The sequence below is a fragment of the Chrysochloris asiatica genome, unplaced genomic scaffold, assembly GCF_000296735.1.
Source record: "Chrysochloris asiatica unplaced genomic scaffold, ChrAsi1.0 scaffold00086, whole genome shotgun sequence".
Lineage (NCBI taxonomy): Eukaryota > Metazoa > Chordata > Mammalia > Afrosoricida > Chrysochloridae > Chrysochloris > Chrysochloris asiatica.
This window is the reverse complement of record NW_006408604.1, coordinates 12,628,717-12,648,960: the sequence shown is the minus strand read 5'-3', so window position 1 is coordinate 12,648,960 and position 20,244 is coordinate 12,628,717. Positions and strand designations below refer to the sequence as shown.

Here is a 20,244-nt window from a genome sequence, read left to right as displayed (position 1 = left end):
AGCGAGAGGACAGCTACTTCTCCCTCTTCAGAGCAACCCTGCCTGAGAGAGCCAGCATTCACCGAGGACCCATCTGAAAGAGTGACAGCATCTGCATCTCCATCGAGGCCCCTCCGGCAAGAGCACCAAGGAGCCAGCCAGACGTTTCCACAGCAGAGAAGACTCTAAGAACTGTTTAACCCTTAGAGAACTAGTTGAACTCCAGAGACTTTCTGCGGCTTTGCCTATCGGGCAGGGGAAATGGGAAGTTAATAGATGTTACTGACTTTGCAATCATTCATCAACCATCATAGGTTTTACTGCCTGTTAATGTTTTCAGAAGCTAGGCAATCATTGCGGTGCCTGGCCCTTAAACATGCCACATGTCTTTGCTCTCATGTCAAGAATCACTGCACTAATAGGAATTGTTACCATTTTTGCCCTGCCCACCATGTAAATCAACTGTCTAGGGATACTAGTCTCGCTCATACGATTCAAGAGTAAATAGATAAAGGCTTACAAAACAGACTAAATGCTTTAGAGAAAGGTAGATTGCTCAAGAGAAATAAGATTCAAAATATCCAGTTTACACTCCCAGCTAAGGTTGTTCACGATATAAGTAGATTTGCGTTAACTTTCAGTAATCCAGAACTTGATTGGAACTTAATTCAACAGCATTTTAGGAGGTTGTGGAATAATATCCACTTGTCTGTGGATATTCATCAGCTACATGCTCAAATTTCTGATATAAGTAATTCTCAAGTTGAGCACTGAGTGGCTACTAATTTGCTAACCCTGCTAGAGATTAAGATCCCCTAAGAACTTAATTGAACCTCAGCGTAGTGACCCTGCTTGGTCACCTTAGAGCAGGTGGTGGTCTGGCAATGGCTTGCATATGGGGTCCCCAGCCAGTCTCCTCCCTCCTGGCCTTCTTCGGATGATGGCTGTTTATGCTGGACGTGTGGCCAGAGACGGGTAAGGATCATGTGGAACCTCAGCAACCTAAGACAGAGCCATTGCCATGCTGCAATGAGTTTTGATGACAGGTAAGACGGAGGAATTCGCACTGACTGCCTAAGACAGGCAGCGTCCCCTAAACAAATAATAAATAAGGGGGAAACAGAGGTAGACCATGCAGACCCGGTCAGGAGTTCAAGGCCCTGTGGGGCCAAGCATTGCAGACTGTCCAAACCATAGGCTCTGAGGATCAGACTTTAGCCATCTAGCAGACATAGCAAACTGTCCCTCATCTGATTATTCAGGTATGCTTGTTAGTAATCTCATACATGAGCCCTGGATATCCACAGATAAATGTAAAAACCTTCCCTAAAAGCCGAGACTGTAAATTCCAAAAAGGCAAAGTATCCCCCCTCCACCCACCCCCCCCCAAAAGGAGAAAAGCCAAAGAGGATAGAGAGAAACACTGTTGACTGATAATGTATGGAGGGGATTGTAATCAATGTAATGAAACAAGTCATATGAATGGCTGAATGTGAAACTGATGATGTGCCCTGTAAACTTTCACTCAATCCACAATAAAAAACCTTAAAAAAAAAATAACTGAATGGAAATATCAAAAAATCTAGGATCCGGGTCCAGCCTTCTATACATGCACATTGACAAGCGGGTCTTCTTCCTTCTCACCAAATGTTTCCAAGATGGTGTTCAGACACTTGGTGGAGGTTGGCTGGGTGGCCTACAGCTCCTTTGGGTCTTGTGAAGGGAATCGGGTAGCAATTGTAGATGTTACTGATAAGAACAGGACTTTGGATGATGGACCTTGCACACAAATCAGGGGATATGTTTTCAAATGCATGCAGCTCACTGACTTCACCCTCAAGTTTCCACACGGTGCCCACCAGAAGTATGTTCAACAAGCCTGTCAGAAGACATATATCAGTACAGCCATAATAAAATGGGCGAAAGAGATTGAAGCCATAGAAAAGAAAGCCACGATGACCGACTTTGATCGTTCGAAAGTCATGAAGGAGTCCTGGTGTGGTGCTGTGGGTTAATGCGCCAGACTGCAAAGCCATTTGAACTGCAAGGTCAGAGGTTCAAGCTCACCAATCACTCCTTGGAAACCCTGTATCGGGTCGCTATGGGTCGGATCTGACTCAACGGCACTTAACAACAGCAACAACAAAGTCATGAAGGCAAAGAAATGAGGAACAGACTAATAAAGGACCAAGTCAAGAAGCTTCAAAGGGCAGCTCTCCAGAAAGCAACTGCTGCGAAGGGAGCTGTGACAGCTGCAGCAACGACTGCTGCAAGGCTCCAGGAAGGAAGACGGCACTGCAGGCAAGAAGTCTCCTGCCCAGAAAGAAAAGCTGAGGGCCAGAAAGAGAAACGCGAAGTCCAGAAGGCTGGGTTCAAAACGATCAGGAAGTTCCAACCCAGCAAACACCTGCTCCAAAGACAACAACTGGCTATTTGTTTTTGTTTTTTTTTCTTTTTAATAAATGTTTACTTTAAGTAATAAAGTAATGTTCAAACATTATCCAAAGCTTGTGGTCCAATAACAAGTAAAAAAGAATACTTCTGAAAAAAAGTTTACAATTAGGTACAAAATACTTGAGAATAGACTTAGATAGAGGACTATTTTTAAAGTAATAAAATTTCTTTTTGACATGCTCAAGAAAAAAAAAATCTAAGTATATAAATTCAATGATTATAACCTTGTGGTTATTGTTAAGTGCCATCAAGTCCGTTCCAACTCAGAGCAACCCTATATAGGGTTTCCAAGGAGCCGCTGGTGGGTTTGAACCACTGACCTTGTGGTTAGCATTCCAGTGCTCAGACTACAGCGCCATCAGGACATAACCATACAAAGAATTAATTTCAGAGATTAAAATAATATATTGCATTGTGTTTAAGGTGAGAGTTTATATAGCAAATTAGGTTCTCATTGAACAATTCCTACACAAATCGTTCAGTGCTTCCATTACATGTTCTACAATGCGTCATTATTCTTATTCTTTCTGTTCTAGTTGTACCATTTCCAGCACTCTAGTTTCCCTGCCCCCCCTTACCTTCTCATCTTTGCTTTAAAGGAATTTTTGACTTATTGTTTTTTTATCTAGTTGATTTTTTAAAAAAAAGAAGTCTATTATTTTATGATCCAGTTTGTCATTAAGCTAGCAGCTGACCTCAAGGAACAGCTTTGGTTTAAGATTTGAAGTATATCTCAGGGTGATAGTCTCAGGGAGTCCTATAGTCTCAACTGGTTCAGTAAGTCTGCGCTTTTAAGAATTTGAGTTCTAGTCCACAGTTTTCTCCCATTCTGCAAGGATCTATCTAATGTGGTCCTGACCAGAATGGTCAGTAGAGGTAGCCGAGCAACATCTAATTCCTCTGGTCTCAGGGTACATGAAGCTGTGGTTGGTGTAAAACTATTAGTCCTGTAGACTCCTTTCTTCTCTAATTCTTTGGTTCCCATCTCTCTCTTTTGCTCCAAACAAGTAGAGGCCGGTAGTTGTATCTTAAATGGTCATTCACAAACGTTTAAGAACCTAGACACTACTCACTGCTTTGGGATGTAGAACACACATTTTATAAACTATATTATGCTCAGTTGTACCACAAGACTATGGTCCAAAGTGTTCAAACCCTGAAAATCAATCTCTGGACATCTAAGAGGTACCCATACCTGTGTCCCCTCTATGATTTATTATTTAGTATAGGGTTAGGCAAGTGTGTATACACATACCTGTATGTCATATGCCTAGAACTCCTTCTATCTGTACATACATATGTGCCCACATATTCATACTCACATAGTTACATGTTGATATATATATATATATATATATATATATATATATATATATATATATATATATATATATGCAGCCATACTCTTATTTTTGTGTGTGGTTATTTTGGATATTGTTCCCAAATTTTACTTGTTATGTCCTTTACCAAAAACTTCCTTTCTCTTCTGTATTTTGTAGTGACCTCATTAACTTCAGTCAAGCTGTGTGCTTCATCCATATTCAAAACTAACTTTCCTATTATCAAAACTCACAAGTGTGCACTAGCTTGAGAATTCTTCTCATCACCCGCCCCCTATTCACATCTCTGGTAGCCACCAATAAGCATTGGTCTCTGTATATACATTGTTGTTGTTTAGTGCCATTGAGTCTGTACCAATAACGGATTCAGAATGACTTTCCAAAGAGTGGCTGGTGGATTTGAACCACTGACTTTCAGTAAGCAATCTAGTACTTATCCTACAGAGCCACCTTATAAAAATGCAGTCATACAAGATCTGTCCTTTTGTGATTGGACTGATTTCACTTATTATAATGTCCTCCAGATTCATCCATATTGTTGTTGTTATATGGTGTTTTGAGAATCCATCTCTATTCTTTACAACTGCATACAATTCCATTGTATGTATGTACCACATTTCATTTATTGGTCCATTTGTTGTTGGACCATTAGGTTGCTGTTGTGAATAATGCTGCAATGAACCTAGGTGTGCCTGTGCCTGTTCAAATGACTGCTATTAGAGCTCTAAGGGACAAAGTTAGGAGTGGGACTGCTGGGTTGTAAGGTAGTTCTAGTTGTAGCTTTTTGAGGAAGCACTGTACTTTTTCCCAAAGTGGTTGTTCCACTTCACAATCCCACCAGCAATGGACATGTATTCTAATAGCCTCACTACCTTGCCAGCATTTGCTGCTTTCTGGAGTTTTCTTTTAATCGGTGCTATTTTTATACTGATTAAAATAAAGCTTATGCCTGGTGTGGTGGTGCGGGTTAATGCACTGTACTGCAAGGTTGGTCCGAACCACAAGGTTGGCGGTTCAAGCACATCAGCCACTCCTCAAAAACCCTATATAGGGTCACTATGAGTCAGAACTGACTCCATGGCACTTTACAACAACAATGTTTTTGCACAAGTGAAATGGCATCTCACTGTAGCTTTCATTTGTATCTCTCTAATGGCTGATGTTTATGAGCATTTTTTCTTGACTAATTCAAGTAATTTTTGAAAACTATATCCTATAAGTCTTTACTGGAATATATATTTTAAGGATGCAAGAACTATATTACCTATGGTTTCTAGAAAAGAGCCCTTGATCATAAAAAGAAAACACACACACACACACACAACAAACCCACTTCCATCATGTTGGTATTGACTCATAGTGACCCTATAGAGGGTTTCTGAGACTATAAATCTTTACAGAAACAGACCTCCTTATTATTCTCCCCCAGAGCATCTTGTGGGCTTGAACTGCCGATCTTAGTTAACAACCCAATGCCTAGCCTACATGCCTTGGGGCACCTTTGCCCATAATTGTTGTTGCTAAGTGCCATCGAGCCTGCTCCCACTCATGGCAATCCTGTATAGGGTTACCAAGGACAAACTCGTGGGTTTGAACCACCAGTTTTGTGTATTCAGCTCAGTGCTAATCCTACAGCATCACACCAGCACACCTTGCCCATAGTTATTGTTGTTAGGTGCCATTGAGTCAGTACCGACTCATAGCGACACTATACACAACAGAACAAAACACTGCCGTATCCTGGGCCAACCTCACAATTGTTGCCACGCTTGAGTCCATTGACTCATGCTGCCATTTTGTCAATCCATCTCGCTGGGGGTCTTCCTCTTTTTCTCTCACCATACCAAACATGATATTCTTCTCCAATGACTGGTCCCTCCTGACAATATGTCCGAATATGAGAGACAAAGTTTGGCCATCCTGGCCTCAATGAGCACTCTGGCTGCATGTCTTCCAATACAGATCTTTTGGTTCTTTTGGCAGCCCATGGCACTTTCAATATTCTCCTCCAACACTATAACTCAAAGGCATCAATTCTTCTACAGTCTTACTTATTCACTGTCCAACTTTCACATGCATATGAGGTTACTGAAAGTACGATGGCTTGGGTCAGGCACACCATAGTCCTCAAGCTGACATCTTTGCTCTTCAACCCTTTAAAAAGGTCTTGTGCAGCAGATTTGCCTAATGCAATACGTTGTTTGATTTCTTGACTGCTGCTTCTGTGAGTGTTGATAGTTGATCCAAGAAGAATGAAGTCCTTGACAACTTTAATCTTTTCTCCATTGAGAAGAATGTTGTTTATTGGTCCAGTGGTGAGGAGTTTTCTTTTCTTTACATTGAGATGCAATCCATACCAAAGGCTGTGCTCTTTGATCTTCATCCGTAAATATTTTAAGTCCTCTTCACTTTCAACAAGCAAGGTTGTATCATCTGCATATCGCAGGTTGTTAATGAGTCTTCCTCAAATCTTGATGCCATGTTTTTCTTCATATAACCCAGCTTCTTGGATTATATATTCAGCATACAGGTTGAATAAGTATGGTGAAAGAATACAACCCTATTGCACACCTTTCTTAATTTTAAATGTTCACTGTAATGCTTCCAAATTGTTATGGTCTAAAGGTCTTCTCTGGTAGCGTAGTGGTTACGAATCGGGCTGCGAACCTTAAGGCCAGCAGTTCGAAACTACCAGCTGCTCCGCGGGAGAAAGATGAGGCGTTCTGCTCCCGTAAAGATTTACAGCCTCAGAAACCCTGTACAGGGTCGCTATGGGTCGGAACCGACTCGACGGCACTTAGCAACAACAACAACAAAAGGTCTTCTCTATTTTTCCTAATGGGCATGTTCCCACATGGTCAATGAAGTATGGTTTTCTGTACATGGAATTTTGTTGAGTTTAGGATCATTTCACTCATACATCCTTCTACCCAGTGACCCACTGCTCCCATTTTTAGAAGGTGAGGTCAATTATCTGATTTTAATAAATACACAGGATCAGTTTGTTTTCTAATTTTCCTCCTTAACTTCTGTCATCATACCATAGTTTATCCTAAAAGCCATGAAAAAGAAAAAAAAAATTCCTTATTTGATACCCCTACCTCACCCACTTCTGGTGTGGTGCTGTGGATCAGCACTGGGCTGCAAATCACAAGGTCAGCAGTTCAAACCCACCAACTGCTCTTCAGAAACCATATACAGTATTGCTATGAGTCGGAACCCAACTTGACGGCACTTAACAACAATCACCTCACCCACAAAAAGCTTTGATAGCATAGTGGGTTATGAGTTGGGTTGCTAACAGCAAGGTCAGCAGTTCAAATCTACCAACTGCTTCATGGAAGAAAGATGAGGCTTCTGTTTCCACAATAAATTTACAGCCTCGGAAACCTTATACAGGGTTGCTATGAGTCGGAATCGACTCCATGATACATAACTACCACCTAACCCACAGCACCACAACAGAAGTCCTGGTGTGGCACTGTATGATAAGCACTGGACTACTAACCATAAGGTCAGCAGTTCAAACCCCCAACTGCTCCTTCGAAACCCTCTACAGGATCACTATGAATTGGAAGCGACTCAATAGCACTTAACAACAACAACAACAAGAGGAATGAAGTTCTGGTGTGGCACTTTAAGATAAGCATTGGACTGTTAACCACCAGGTCGGTGGTTCAAACCCACCAAATGCTCCTTGGAAACCCTATACAGGGTTGCTATGAGTCATAACAGACTTGGCAGCACTTAAGACCCCTCACTCACATGTGGACTCATGAGGTTATATAGATCCATCATGTGCTTGGTCATGAAGAAAAAAACTCAAATTCCTATGACATCAGTGAAATCGACATTGATCATACAGATGGGCAGTGGCCTTTTATATGCCCTATAAGCCTAGCAGAAATGGCTGCTCAGTTTACCATGGAGTTAGTGACATATGGGTGTTACTAGTGATATCTCACATCTCTACTGGGGATGTCAGCAAACCATGGCAAATCATTTGCTTTTTTAAAAATTCAGTTTACACAGTTCAGACAGTAGACTATTCAGATCAGAAAATTATTTGACATAATTGTCTAAGAAGTGAGTATTTTGGGGGCACATATTGAAGCAAATAAAATTCTGCTAAAAATGATGCTCCATCACTCTACTGGGGATCCAGCCACTTCCTGCTTATCTATGAATAGATTAATCCTTTGCCAAGTATTTTCACAGCAATCAGTACCAGCCTGGGGTACCACAGGGAACCTCAGCTTGGGTGGTGTCAAGAGTGCATAGAGGCATGTGAAGGGCAAGAGTCAGGATAGAATAGAAAGTGACGGTTAAGGGATGTTTATATTCTAAAGAGAAACATTATTCAGTGTGCCACCAAATATTTACTGAGCATCTACTATGACTGAGAACTGTGCAAGCCGCTTGGGGTCCAAAAAGCTATAAAATAGGATCCCTGCTTCAGGAACCTTACACTGAAGTTTAGGACACCAACCATAACCTAAAAATATATGCATCATTATTCACCAGCAACAATAAATGCACAAGTGAGCAGTACAGACAGTGGTGGTGTTGTGGTTGTGTGTTGCCAAGTCGGTTCCAACTCATAGCGACCTTGTATAGAGTTTCCCCGACTATATATCTAAGGAGCAGAAAGCCACATTTTTTCCCAAAGAATGGCCGATGGATTCTAACTACTGACCTTGCAGTTAGCAGTCCAACACATAACTCAATACAGAAAGTAGAGAGTTCAAAAGAAAAACTGTACCCTAAATAGATTAATAATAGGTGAATCACAGTCCTGAGTGAATTCTGCAGGGAGAAAGGAGATAACACTAGGAAAAGAACTATTTATTAAGCATATACTATTGTTACTACAGCTAATGCGTCAGACTGCAAAGTCGTTTGAATTGCAAGGTCGGTGGTTCAGGCTCACCAGCCGCTCCTTGGAAACCCTATACAGGGCTGCTATGGGTCAGAATCGATTCGACAGCACTTAACAACAACAACAACATTGTTACTACAAGGAATCCTGGTGGTACAATGGTTTAAGCACTCATCTGCTAACTGAAAGGTTGGTGGCTAGAACCCACCAGCGATTCTGCTGGAGAAAAGAACCGGCAGTTGGTTCCCATATATATTTCAGCTGAGGAAACCTTGTGGGCAGGCTTTCTCTGTGTTGGGTGCTATGAGCTGGAATAAGTTCAACAGCACAAAATAACATAACATTGCTACTATAGTCCCGGGTTGTCACAAATGGATAAGCTCTTGACTACTAACTGAAAGGTTGGTGATTTGAACACACACAAAGATACCTCAGTTTGCAGCCTTGAAGACCCTATGGATCTGTTATACTCTGCACAAGTGGGGTTGCCATGAGTCAGAATCCATTTGACAGCAGCTGCTTTTTGGTGGTGTTATTGTGTGTGTGTTTTTCATTTTTCATTTGTTTTATTGCTACTGCTAACAGCTACCATTTGGGAGTACTTAATATATACCAGGTGTTTTACATATGCTTTCTCTTCTCATTTTCACAGCCACCATGTGCTGAAATGAAGTATTATTCCCATATTAAAGTTAACCAAGTGCAGTATCGGATAAGTTAAGTAATTAGGCCAAGGTCACATAATCTGTAAATAGCTGAGCAGACTTCTCATCTGACTCTGAGCCCAGCCTCTCTGTGTTCTGTGGCCTTGGCTCTTCAGCATCATTCCAACATGGAAACATTTTATATATGCTTTACATGTGTTGCCTCCATGATTTCTGCCTTCAAGAAGCAAGTCACATACACTAGATGGTGAGAGACAAGAAAATGCTACACCAAAGGTTGATCAACTGCCAAATGTGTGGTAGAGCTCTTCTGTGCTATGCAGATGTAGGAGGATTAGTCTGAGAGGAGAACTAGTGCAGTGGGAAAACATATCCTTAAAGCATCATGTCTCTCTAGGTCCTGCATGAAATTCTGTCCAGTGCTCCCAGACCAAATACAAGACACACAAATTATAAAAACAGAGTCAGAACTCCTTAAGGGGTCTTTTTCCCTGAAGTTGCACAAATGTTGTTAAGTGCCCTCGAGTAGGTTCTGACCCATAGCAACCTGGTGTAGGGTTTTCGAGGAGTGGATGGCAAAGCAAACAAAAATCCTCACAACTGGACCAATCAATAACATTGTGATATATGGAGACTAGATTGAAGTTGTCAACAATTTAATTTTGCTTGGATCCACAATCAACACTCATGGACATAGCAGTTAAGAAATTAAACAATGTATTGCATTAGGCAAATATTCTTCACAAGACCTCTTTAAAGTGTTTGAGAACAAAGATACCAGTTTGCCTGACCCAAGCCTCATATGCATGTGAAAGTTGGACAATGAATAAGAAAGCCTGAAGAAGAGTTGAATTATTTGAGTTATAGTGTTGGAGAAGAATATTAAAAGTACCATGGACCTCCAGAAGAACAAACAAATCTGTGTTGGAAGAAGTACTCTCATACTGAAGTCTTTGATCTTCATTAGTATTTTAAGTCCTCTTCATTTATAGCAAACAAGGTTGTATCATCTGCCTATCGAAGGTTGTTAATCAGTCTTCTTCCAATGTTGTTGCCACAATCTTCTTCATATAATCCAGCATTCTTCATATAATCCAGCTTCTCAGATTATTTGTTACTCCCATAAATATACAGATTGCAGCATACAGATTGAATAAGTGGGGTGAAAGAATACAACCCTGGCACACACCTTTCCTGTTTTAAACCATTCAGTGTTCCCTTGTTCAATTCGAACCACTGCCTTTTGGTATATGTACAGGTTCCTCATGAGCATAGTCAAGTATTTAGGAGTACTCATTCTCTGCAACTTTGTCCATAGCTTGTCATGATCCATGCAGCCAAAAGCCTATGCATAGTCAAGAAATCACAAGTAAACATCTTTCTTTTATTCTCTGCTTTCAACTAAGATCCATCCAACTTCAGCAATGATATCCGTTGTTCCACATCCTCTTCTGAATCAAGTTGGAGTTTCTGGCAGTTTTCTGTAATCATTTTAGAATTATTTTCAGAAAAATTGTACTTGCATGTGATATTAATGATATTGTTAGATGATTTCTGCATTCCATTGGGTCACCTCTCTTTGGACTGCGGTTCTCTTCCTATCAATTGGTCAGGTAGCTGTCTTCCAAACTTCTTGGCATAGATGAGTGAGTGCCTCTAGTGCTTCATCAGTTTGTTGGAAGATTTCAGTTTGCATTCAATTAATTCTTGGAGCCTTACTTTTCACCAATACCTTTAGTTCAGTGGTTCTTGATTGTATGCTACCTCTTGAAATGGTTAAACATCAACCATTTCTTTTTGGCACAGTGACTCTGTGAATTCCTTCCATCTTATTTTGATGCTTTCATTCAATATTTTGCCTATATTGTTATTGTTATTAAGTGTTGGTAGAAACACAGCGAGAATACTCATTAGAAGCCAGGATGGCCAGACTTAGTTTCTCATACTTCAGACATATTATCAGACATATTTTCAGGCAGGACCCGTCCCTGGAGAAGGATATCATGTTTGGTAAAGTGGGGGGTCAGAGAAACAGAGGAAGACCCACAATGAGATAGATCAGTACAGTGGCAGCAGCAAAGAACTCAAATGTAGCATCAATTGTGAGGTTGATGCAGGACTGGGCAGTGTTTCATTCCATTGTTTATAAGGTTGCTATGAGTTAGTACCAACTTGATGGCATCTAACAACAGCAACAACAACTGCAACAATACAAAGAGGAACTGACCCATCAAAAGGAGCCATGCCTCTGGCATAGTCATGGAGCTTAAACCCTGAAACTGTGGCCACGGTGCCAGCTCTGAGACCAAACTCCCTCTGCCACCACCCATACCAATCAAACAAATGCCCTGCTCTTCCTTCCTTGTATAACTCTGTTTTAAGTCAAAGTCTCATGTAGACGCACTAGGCTATCTTCTTCCTGGCAGCAAGGGAGCAAGGAAGGCTGAGAAATGAACTATTGTGTGTGTGTTTTGGTCTCCCTTCCTCTCCACACCCCCAGTGCACTGTGGAGAACCATCAAAATAGAGAAAGTATAGAAATATACAAAATGTAGAAAGACTTCAAGAGATTTTGGACAGTCATTCACTATATAGTCTGTCAAGGTTGCTGGCAGCCTACGTGTCTCTGTGAACATTTTTTTTTTTAGTACCCTGTTGGGCAGATGGCATTCTGTGGGCACGTGACTTGGCAAGCCATCTGTCCTTTATGAGAAGAAAAAGGTGCTCCTTCTTCCAGGGGACACCGCCCTGCCTGTTTCCACTCCCACTCCCTCAGGAGGCAGGTTCTGTGCAGTACATGGAAGCTACAGCCATTTGTGGCCACCCAAGCTTACTGACTGAGAAGAAATAGAAGGACTGAGGACCAAGAACTCTCTCCACAGTCAAAGAACATGTGTACAGGAGTGAGCCCAAGGGGCAGCTGGAAGATGGATTGTGTAACCACAGCATGACACACAGAAATCCAAGAGCTGTGAGGGAGAAGGGTGGGGATCACACATTCCTGGAGGAGAGGAAAGCGCAGTGTAGTTAAGAGACCATGACAATGAAGACGTGTTTTGTGAGCCAGGTCAGTCACATGCATGTTAAAGATCCAGCTGGGGAAGAGGAAGAAAGGAGCCGAATTCCAAAGTCCACAGGGAGAGGGTTATGGGAGAGATGCAGCCACTGCCTTTAAGCCATTCCAACTCATAGAGACAATAATCAGGAGGCAAAGGAGGAGGCAGAGTAAGGTAGCAAGAGCCTTAAAACAGAAAGAACTTTACCCAAAGGTGGAAGTAGCAGCAGGGAGCAAAGAAAAACCACTAACAGCAAAAATCCCAACTTTCTTTTCCTGGCCCCTTGATGTGTGGAACTTTAACTTATTCAAGTAATTCATTCAAAAAAGTAAATAGTTTATGGTCCCAGAGGCAGTGGCATGGCCACAGAGGACTAGAGCAGAAAGTGAAGCATCCAGCTGATATGAAGTGAGGGAAGATGCACAAGAACACCCATACTTGCAGATAGTACCCACTTGACCTGGCTTCAATAGCTGGATGATCAGAACTCAACTCGAAGAAGAAAGAAGTGGGGGGTAGAGAGTAACCTGCTATTATTTGATGAACTTTACCTATACTTATAGATGTATATACTTATAGATGTAGGAACTCTGGTAGCATAGTGGTTACGAATTGGGCTGCGAACCTTAAGGTGAGCAGTTTGAAACTACCAGCTGTTCCACAGGAGAAAGAGGAGGCTTTCTGCTCCCATAAATATTTACAGCCTTGGAAACCCTGTACAGGGTCGCTCTGAGTCGGAATTGACTCCACGGCACATGACAACAACAACAACAACAACATAGATGTAGCAGCTCAAAAAAGGGAACAAATCTTTACAGCAAGAACCACTCCCACCCCCTCAGTACACAGGGTTGACAGTGATGGGCAACTTGAACATTGGCTACCCAAAATGGGAGGTCTACAAAAGCAAGAAGTGACTGGCTTACAAGCTTTCAAGAAGGAGTCTAGTTCCAGACGTGGCAGGGGTAGGTAGAACCTCCACTGAATGATTTCCAATCTATTGGGACTGGGCTGGCAAAAGGAAATGGGGATAAGACTCTTGTGGTACAATAGTGAATAATTGCCATCAGGACTGATTGTGAGGGTCAGAAATGTAGAGGTAGATGTTTTTTGACAAAAGCAGGGGAGTGATTGATTTTTCAGCCCAGGAGCGGAGGTCCCTGGGACTGTCAAGTGACAAAGTAGAATAGAACTGTCCCATAGGGTTTTCTAGCCTGCAATTTTTATGGGTGCAGATCACCTGGTCTTTTCTCCTACAGAGTTGCTGGGTGGGTTTGAACCATGAAACTCTTGGTTATTAGCCAAGTACTTAACTGTTGCATCACCAGGATTTCTCATTGTAGCAAATCATGTAGTGACGTTGTAAGAACTTTGGTTTATACTCTGAATGAGGAGAAAAGTCATTCAGATGAACAGGGAGAAGTCACATGTTCCAGAAATGTGAGCCGGAAAAGTCTACAGGGGAGCAAGTGACACACGTGGTGTTCCTCAGAGGAGAGGAGGGTTGCTGAACTACAGGGGGTGTGAGAAAGTGGGGTTTGAAAAAACGATGCTCATTAGCAAAGAGCTGAGTGGAAGGAGTTAGATGAGATCAAGAGGTAGTCAGTGTGAGGAAGGGAAGAGAAGCAGGGGGTGAGAAAACAAGAGGGATAAGAGTGGTGGGGCCTTGGAGACTCAAGTTATGGGAATGAGAAAGCAGAATGGAATTAGTTGTTTTGAGGCAGAATAGAGTTAGGGGTCAGAGATGTAATGAGAGTACGCTGGGGTCTGCAGAGGGCACAAAAGGCGGCCCTGTGGAAAAGAGTTCTGGACACGGCTGTGGTACAATACTGAAGCAAGTTCCACCATGTTTGGGGCACTCATGAAAGAAAATGGGACATCTTTCAGAATAGGCAGAATATCACCCTGGGTAGCAGGAGGCATGCAAGAAATGCTCTGGCCATGAACTGTCTCATACTAAACTTTTAAGGGAAAAGTAGGAAAAAACTGAAGCCTGGAAGGTTATCTAGTCCTAAGGAGGTCCCCACCCATGGGACCTGGGTCAGTATAAGGGTTCTGATGATATGGTGAGCAAGGAAGAAGAGCTGGATGGGGAAAGGATTGTTAGAAGGAGAAAGGAAAGCCAGGAAGGTAAGGGGCTGAAGCCCAGGACACTTCCTGTTTCCTTGTATTGCCTTCCCAATGACCTGGGCCTGCAGGAGACAGTGTGGAGAGGAGACCGCAGAGTATGAAGAATAAGTAACAAAACAGATCTAATCAAAAGCCACTCTTTATAGACTTGTTTGCAATTCAGTCACTCCTTTGGCAAAAGTCTCCATGCAGCTGTGATGCCCAGAAAGCCTTTGCCAGGTGAGCCAGGGATCTGTGCAAGATGCCCCCACAACTGCTGATGGCTGGAGGACTTGATTTCCTCCCAGCTCCACCTCTCCTACCTCCTGGCTTTTAGGCTCCAGTTGCACTAGGGAAATGGTGAAGGATGCAGCGGAACAGCAAGGGGCACCACCTCCCCTTTCCTTACCTGGTTAAAGCTACCACAGGCTCTCTTTGATCTGTGCCCTCTGCCAGTTCTGGAAGGGCTGTGCTTGTCACACCTCCAAGAGAGCAGGAGGTTACTTAGCTATGGATGAATAATAATTGGGCATTTGTCTAACAGCTACTACACTAATGAATAATTAAAATTTTTATTACAATTGAGGTGAAAAGTACTCTACCCACATGAGTGGTCCTTCAGCTGTGCCAGGGGAGATGCAGGTAATCTTTTCCTTTACATTCCTTTTCAGGATATAATAAGACAAATCAGCTAGGACTTGGGAGAACTGAAATAGCTAGAGAAAACTGAAGTAAAAGTAAAAAGGCGACATAGAAAAGTAGATAACTTAATCATACAAACAACCTCATATACCTGCTTTTTTGTTTCTGGAAAACCTTTGTTGAACTGGCTACTGAAATACACAAACTCCTTATCAATATCAAGCCATAACACACCCACCAGGGCTGTGGACTGACCAATGCCCTCTCAATAGGTCACAGACCCTCATTTGCATAGTAGGCCACAACTCACCTCATTTGCATAGTTAATAGACTATGCAAGGTACATAGCAATCAAAGGGCAGGCTGCAACCCAGGGCCAGACAAAATAATATCGAACCAAGTTGTTTACAGTTTACTCAGGAAATGTAACAAACTTGCTGGAGTTAAAAAACTAGGGCAAAGGTAACTAACTGTTCAGGTCATAAGGGAAAAAAATTCCCGAAACTGTATTTTAAAAAAATCAAGGTAAAAGGCTATATAAATGAACTAATTTTACCATAGTACATACATACAATAGACTATTAACTTAGTCATAAAGAGAAATACATGCTATAACATGGACAAAGCTTGAAAACATTATGTTGAGTGAAGTTAAGTTAATCATAAAACCACAAATATCGTACAGCCTCACTCATATGAAATAGGCAAATGGATAGAAACCATAGTTTTTGTTAGTGATTAGCAGGGGCAGGAGAGAGGGGGAAAGGAGTCATTGTTTAGAGAGCACTGAATTTCTGTTTATGGTGATGGAAATTGGTAACGGATATTGATGGTGCTTGTACAACATGATTAATGTGTCACTAAAGTGCTGACTCTTCAGCAACTCAGTGGCCAGTCTCACTGTCCAGATGATTCATGATGAGAACCAAAAATGTGAATTGTACAGATGCTGAACGTCTACTATCCCTCATCCTCTTTATGCCTCATAGCACTCCTGTGTTTCCCATTTTGTGTAGCAGGAAATTAAGGCTCAGCAATGTTTAAGTAACCTGCCCAAGTTCCCAAGACTATTCATGCAGAGAGCCAGGATTTGAAGCGTATTGTCTCACTCTAAAGCCATCAAAATATTTACTATAAGATTCTTGATAATTCATAAGAGGGATGCAGCATTAAACAAAACATCATTCCTATTTCTTGTAAAGGAACCTGAGTTGTGTAAGCATTTTATGATCAGCTGCTGACTTAAAAGTTGGTATTTCAAACTCACCCAGTGACTCCAAGAAGAAAAGTCTTGCAAACTCTTGTGTAAAGATTACAAAAAATCGGATATATGGAACAGTTTGGAGTCTGTCCATTTTGGGGTTGCCATGAGTCAGAACTGACCCAATGATAATGGGGTTTTTGACTTGATTCCTTACCATCTTGAGGAGAGACAATAATGCAGCAAATTAAATCAATATCAAGCATTTGTTTGGTGTCTTTGTTTAAGGAACCAGGGATCTATAGATAACTGACAGATAGCACTGCTCTTGGGAGAAGCCATAGGGCGAGTGCCATGTGTGGTGCAGACCAGTGCTGGAGACCTTGCAAGTCACTTATGATCTCTTGATGGTTAACCCTTATGTGTTCTTGCCATTGGCTGTCAGTGGATGCAGCTACTACCAAAGCAGGCCCCACCAGACTTGAATGTCCAGAAGCTGACAGTGGCAGGCAATCTAGCGTGGAAATGGTTTGAAGGCAGGAAATCTGGGTCCAGTTCTGGCTTTACCATTATGAGACCTCTAACTTCCTATGTGCTGCTCAAACACTGAGTCATAGTTTCTTTTTATAAATAGAAATATTACTAAGTAGTGATATGCAGGGGAGGGATTGTCAAAAAAAAATCCTTCAAAAATAATGCTAAGTAAATGTTAGTTTGTATTATCCCTATTTATGTCCACTAATCCAATCCAGAATCCTTTGAATGTTTAGCATTCTGTAAGGCTCTATTAACATCTGAATATTCCTGTTTCTCCACTGCATGAAGGATTCGTTATCTCACATGGTTCTGGTCTCTCCGAACTAGTGATAGTGCAAAGGCCATAAAAGAAAGCGAGTGTTCACTCCAGTTCCTTCTTTCCATCTCTTCTTGGGCATGGATTTTCCCAACATGTGCTGGGAGTTTGTGTCATTTCCATGAACAAAGAGTCGGGTGAAAAAAGAAGGAATTCATAAAACTTTTACTAGAAATCTTGAAGTATTTAGCTACATTAAACGTATTCTGACACTCCAGGCGCTACCACCCTCCCTGGCTGCCAACTCTGGCTTTGCCTGCCAACCTTCTCTCTGTGACTTTGCCCGGTCTCTGCAGGCCAGGACAGACACCATGTCTGAATGACTGGGCCCTGACCTCTGAGTACCAACGGTCTGGAACGTTGTTTTCTATCACAGAATCACAGAGCAGCAGCTGGCTAGCCATCTGAGTGAGTCTGGGCATCTGGCTGGTGTCCTTCCAAAGGGCTCCATGCTGAGCAATCCTCAAGCCAAACAGTCCAACTTTCCATTGTGGACTCAGGCCAGGCCTGTGTGCCCAACTGTTAGCAGCCAGCTGCTGAGCTCCAGATGAGATGGGTTGGCATCTCAGTCTTTTCAACAGATCATATGTGACAGGTGAGCCATCCAATTTATTTGCCTAGCGCCAAACCCCTGTACCTATGGGAAAGGAACTTAGCCAAGCCCTTCAGGTTAATTTTGGGTGTTACATCAACGTTGTCTTTACTCTTAGTTTTATCAATCTTCTTTGTTATCTCAAGCTACCTAAAAGAGGACTGGAGGCAATTTTTTTCCAACCAATATCTAGAGATAAGCATCCAATATTATTTCACTGGGTCAGCTATCTTTTCTTAAACTTCAAGAATCAATCCATTCATAAGCATTTATAGTTAGAATCGTTTGTATATATTCAGTATCCTCACAGTGGGGAGACTGCGACATTCTAATTCTCCATCCTCAGAGAGAATGTAAATGCTGTCACAACAGTAGGAAAAACAGACAGTGCTATGAAAACAGAGGGGTGGAGTTGTTACTAGGTGTCATCAAGTTGAATCTGACTCACAGCGATCCCATATGACAGAGTAGAACTACCCCGTAGGGTTTTCTAGGCTATGATCTTTTTTTTTTTTTAAGTTTTTATTGTGAATTTTGTGCTAGTTTACATGGGTAAACATTATCTTTACATTCATCCTATCATATTTTGTTTCATTGCAATGATCACAATCCCCCGCATGCATCATCAAACAACCAAAAGATACACCCCACACGCCTCCCCCCCCACCCTCACCCCGAGTCTAGAGTTCCCAGCCACTCCTTCTGTCCACATCATTGTCTCTGCTTCCATCCCTAGTGTCACTGCCTCCCCGGACAGGGTCTGGCACTTTGCTTTTCTCCCTTGATGGTTCCAGGGATCTCCGCTCCTGGACTGCAAAATCAGCCACTCCCCTCTTTTGTTACCAAACATTTACATTTACCTTTCCAACACTCACTGTCAGACCTGATAGTAATCATCCCTATCGAACCACAGGAGTCCTTTCCCCCTCACCTTTTATCAACCCCATCCAGACAGGTTGGAAACAATTCTAGGCTATGATCTTTAGAGGACCAGACCTCTAGGTCTTTCCTTTGTGAAGCAGCTGGGTGACTTCAAACTACCAACCTCTCAGTTAGCAGCTGAGAGTTTAACGGTTGTGCTACCAGCTCTCCTTCTATTTGAGGCGTAGGGACAGGAGACTCTGAATTTTTAAACAATGAGACCACCAAGGAATTTAGGCCTACTGCAATCCCTTTCCCAGGTGGGAATCTGAACAGCGCCAAGGCATTGTGGTCAGGGAGTTTCCAAGCTTGATCTGTTGCAACCTCCTGTCGTCCACTGAGTGAGGCAGACTCTTGCTCTGATGAAGAGTCCAGTTATTAGGGAGACGGGGTGGGAGATGGGCTTCCTTTATTGAACTGAAACTAGCTTCTCTAGAACTTTCTTACATGGGTCCACTAGATATACAGCATACGGGCAGCAGAAACGAGAACAGGTGCCTCTGTTCTTCCTTCTAGATCCTCCTCATCTATCTCCAGAGCAGTGTTTTAGTTTATTGGTTGGCTGACTTGTTTAAAAAAGCTAAACACTTAGACTCTTATATCGACACATTTTTTAATGCGTTTCCCAATGCACTCCTTTTCCTGTGACCCCTCATCTGTCCTCTCTTCTATCACATGACCTCTTATCATTGCAGTATCAGGCATACGCAGCAGAGACAGAATGCTAGGGAAGATCAATGTCAGCTACTCTGAACATCAAGGATTGTGTGTGTTTCTAAAAGCTAATTAGGGGAAAAGTAAAAGCCACAATAATAAACTTCAAATTCCTAGCGGTGAATACATGTGAGTCAGTCCAAGCATTAGCCAGCCCATAACCTTAACTTCTCCTCCAAAATTATTTGAGCAAATGTATCAACATTGCTCCAAATCAAAGGTGCAGGTATATAACACTGACATAAACCATCATTAAAAAAATTTTAAAGTACCTATTCTTCTACTCATAATCATCCCATACATAAAAACATTCCTCTACTGGTGGGAAGGAAGATGGTGGAGAACAGAACATTTTTCACTCAACATGATTGTATTTTTGTTTTCACAGCATCAAGAGGATGGAAAAGAAGATCTTAAGAAATCATAACCTGTACCTCATTCTGACAGATTTGCATTTGAAGTCATCCAGACATGGGAGAGAATTCCTTTATTGTTATTGTTGATGATGATGATGATGATGATAATTTTGTTTGTGTGTTTGCTTTTGTTGCTAATCTCTGGGTAGATCAAAAGGTTTGCACTCGACTGCACTGTAAGATAAACACCAGACTGCTAACCACAATATTGGTGGTTCAAATTCACCAGCCACTCCCTAGAAAACCTATACAGGGTTGCTATGGGTCAGAACCAACTCGACAGCACTTAACAAGAACAACTAATCTAAAGAATGGCAGTTCAAACCCACCAACTTGCACCATGTAAGAAAAGCTTAACCATCTGCTTCTGAAAAGGCTACAGCTAAGAAAGCCCAACGGACCAGTTCTACTCTGTAACACGGGT

At 42.0% G+C, this 20,244-nt stretch overlaps 1 pseudogene; it reads left to right on the top strand.

Annotated features, from left to right (window-relative positions):
- The first annotated feature begins 1,637 nt into the window (after positions 1-1,637).
- On the top strand, positions 1,638-19,831 carry LOC102825242 (annotated as a pseudogene).
- The last annotated feature ends 413 nt before the right edge of the window (positions 19,832-20,244 follow it).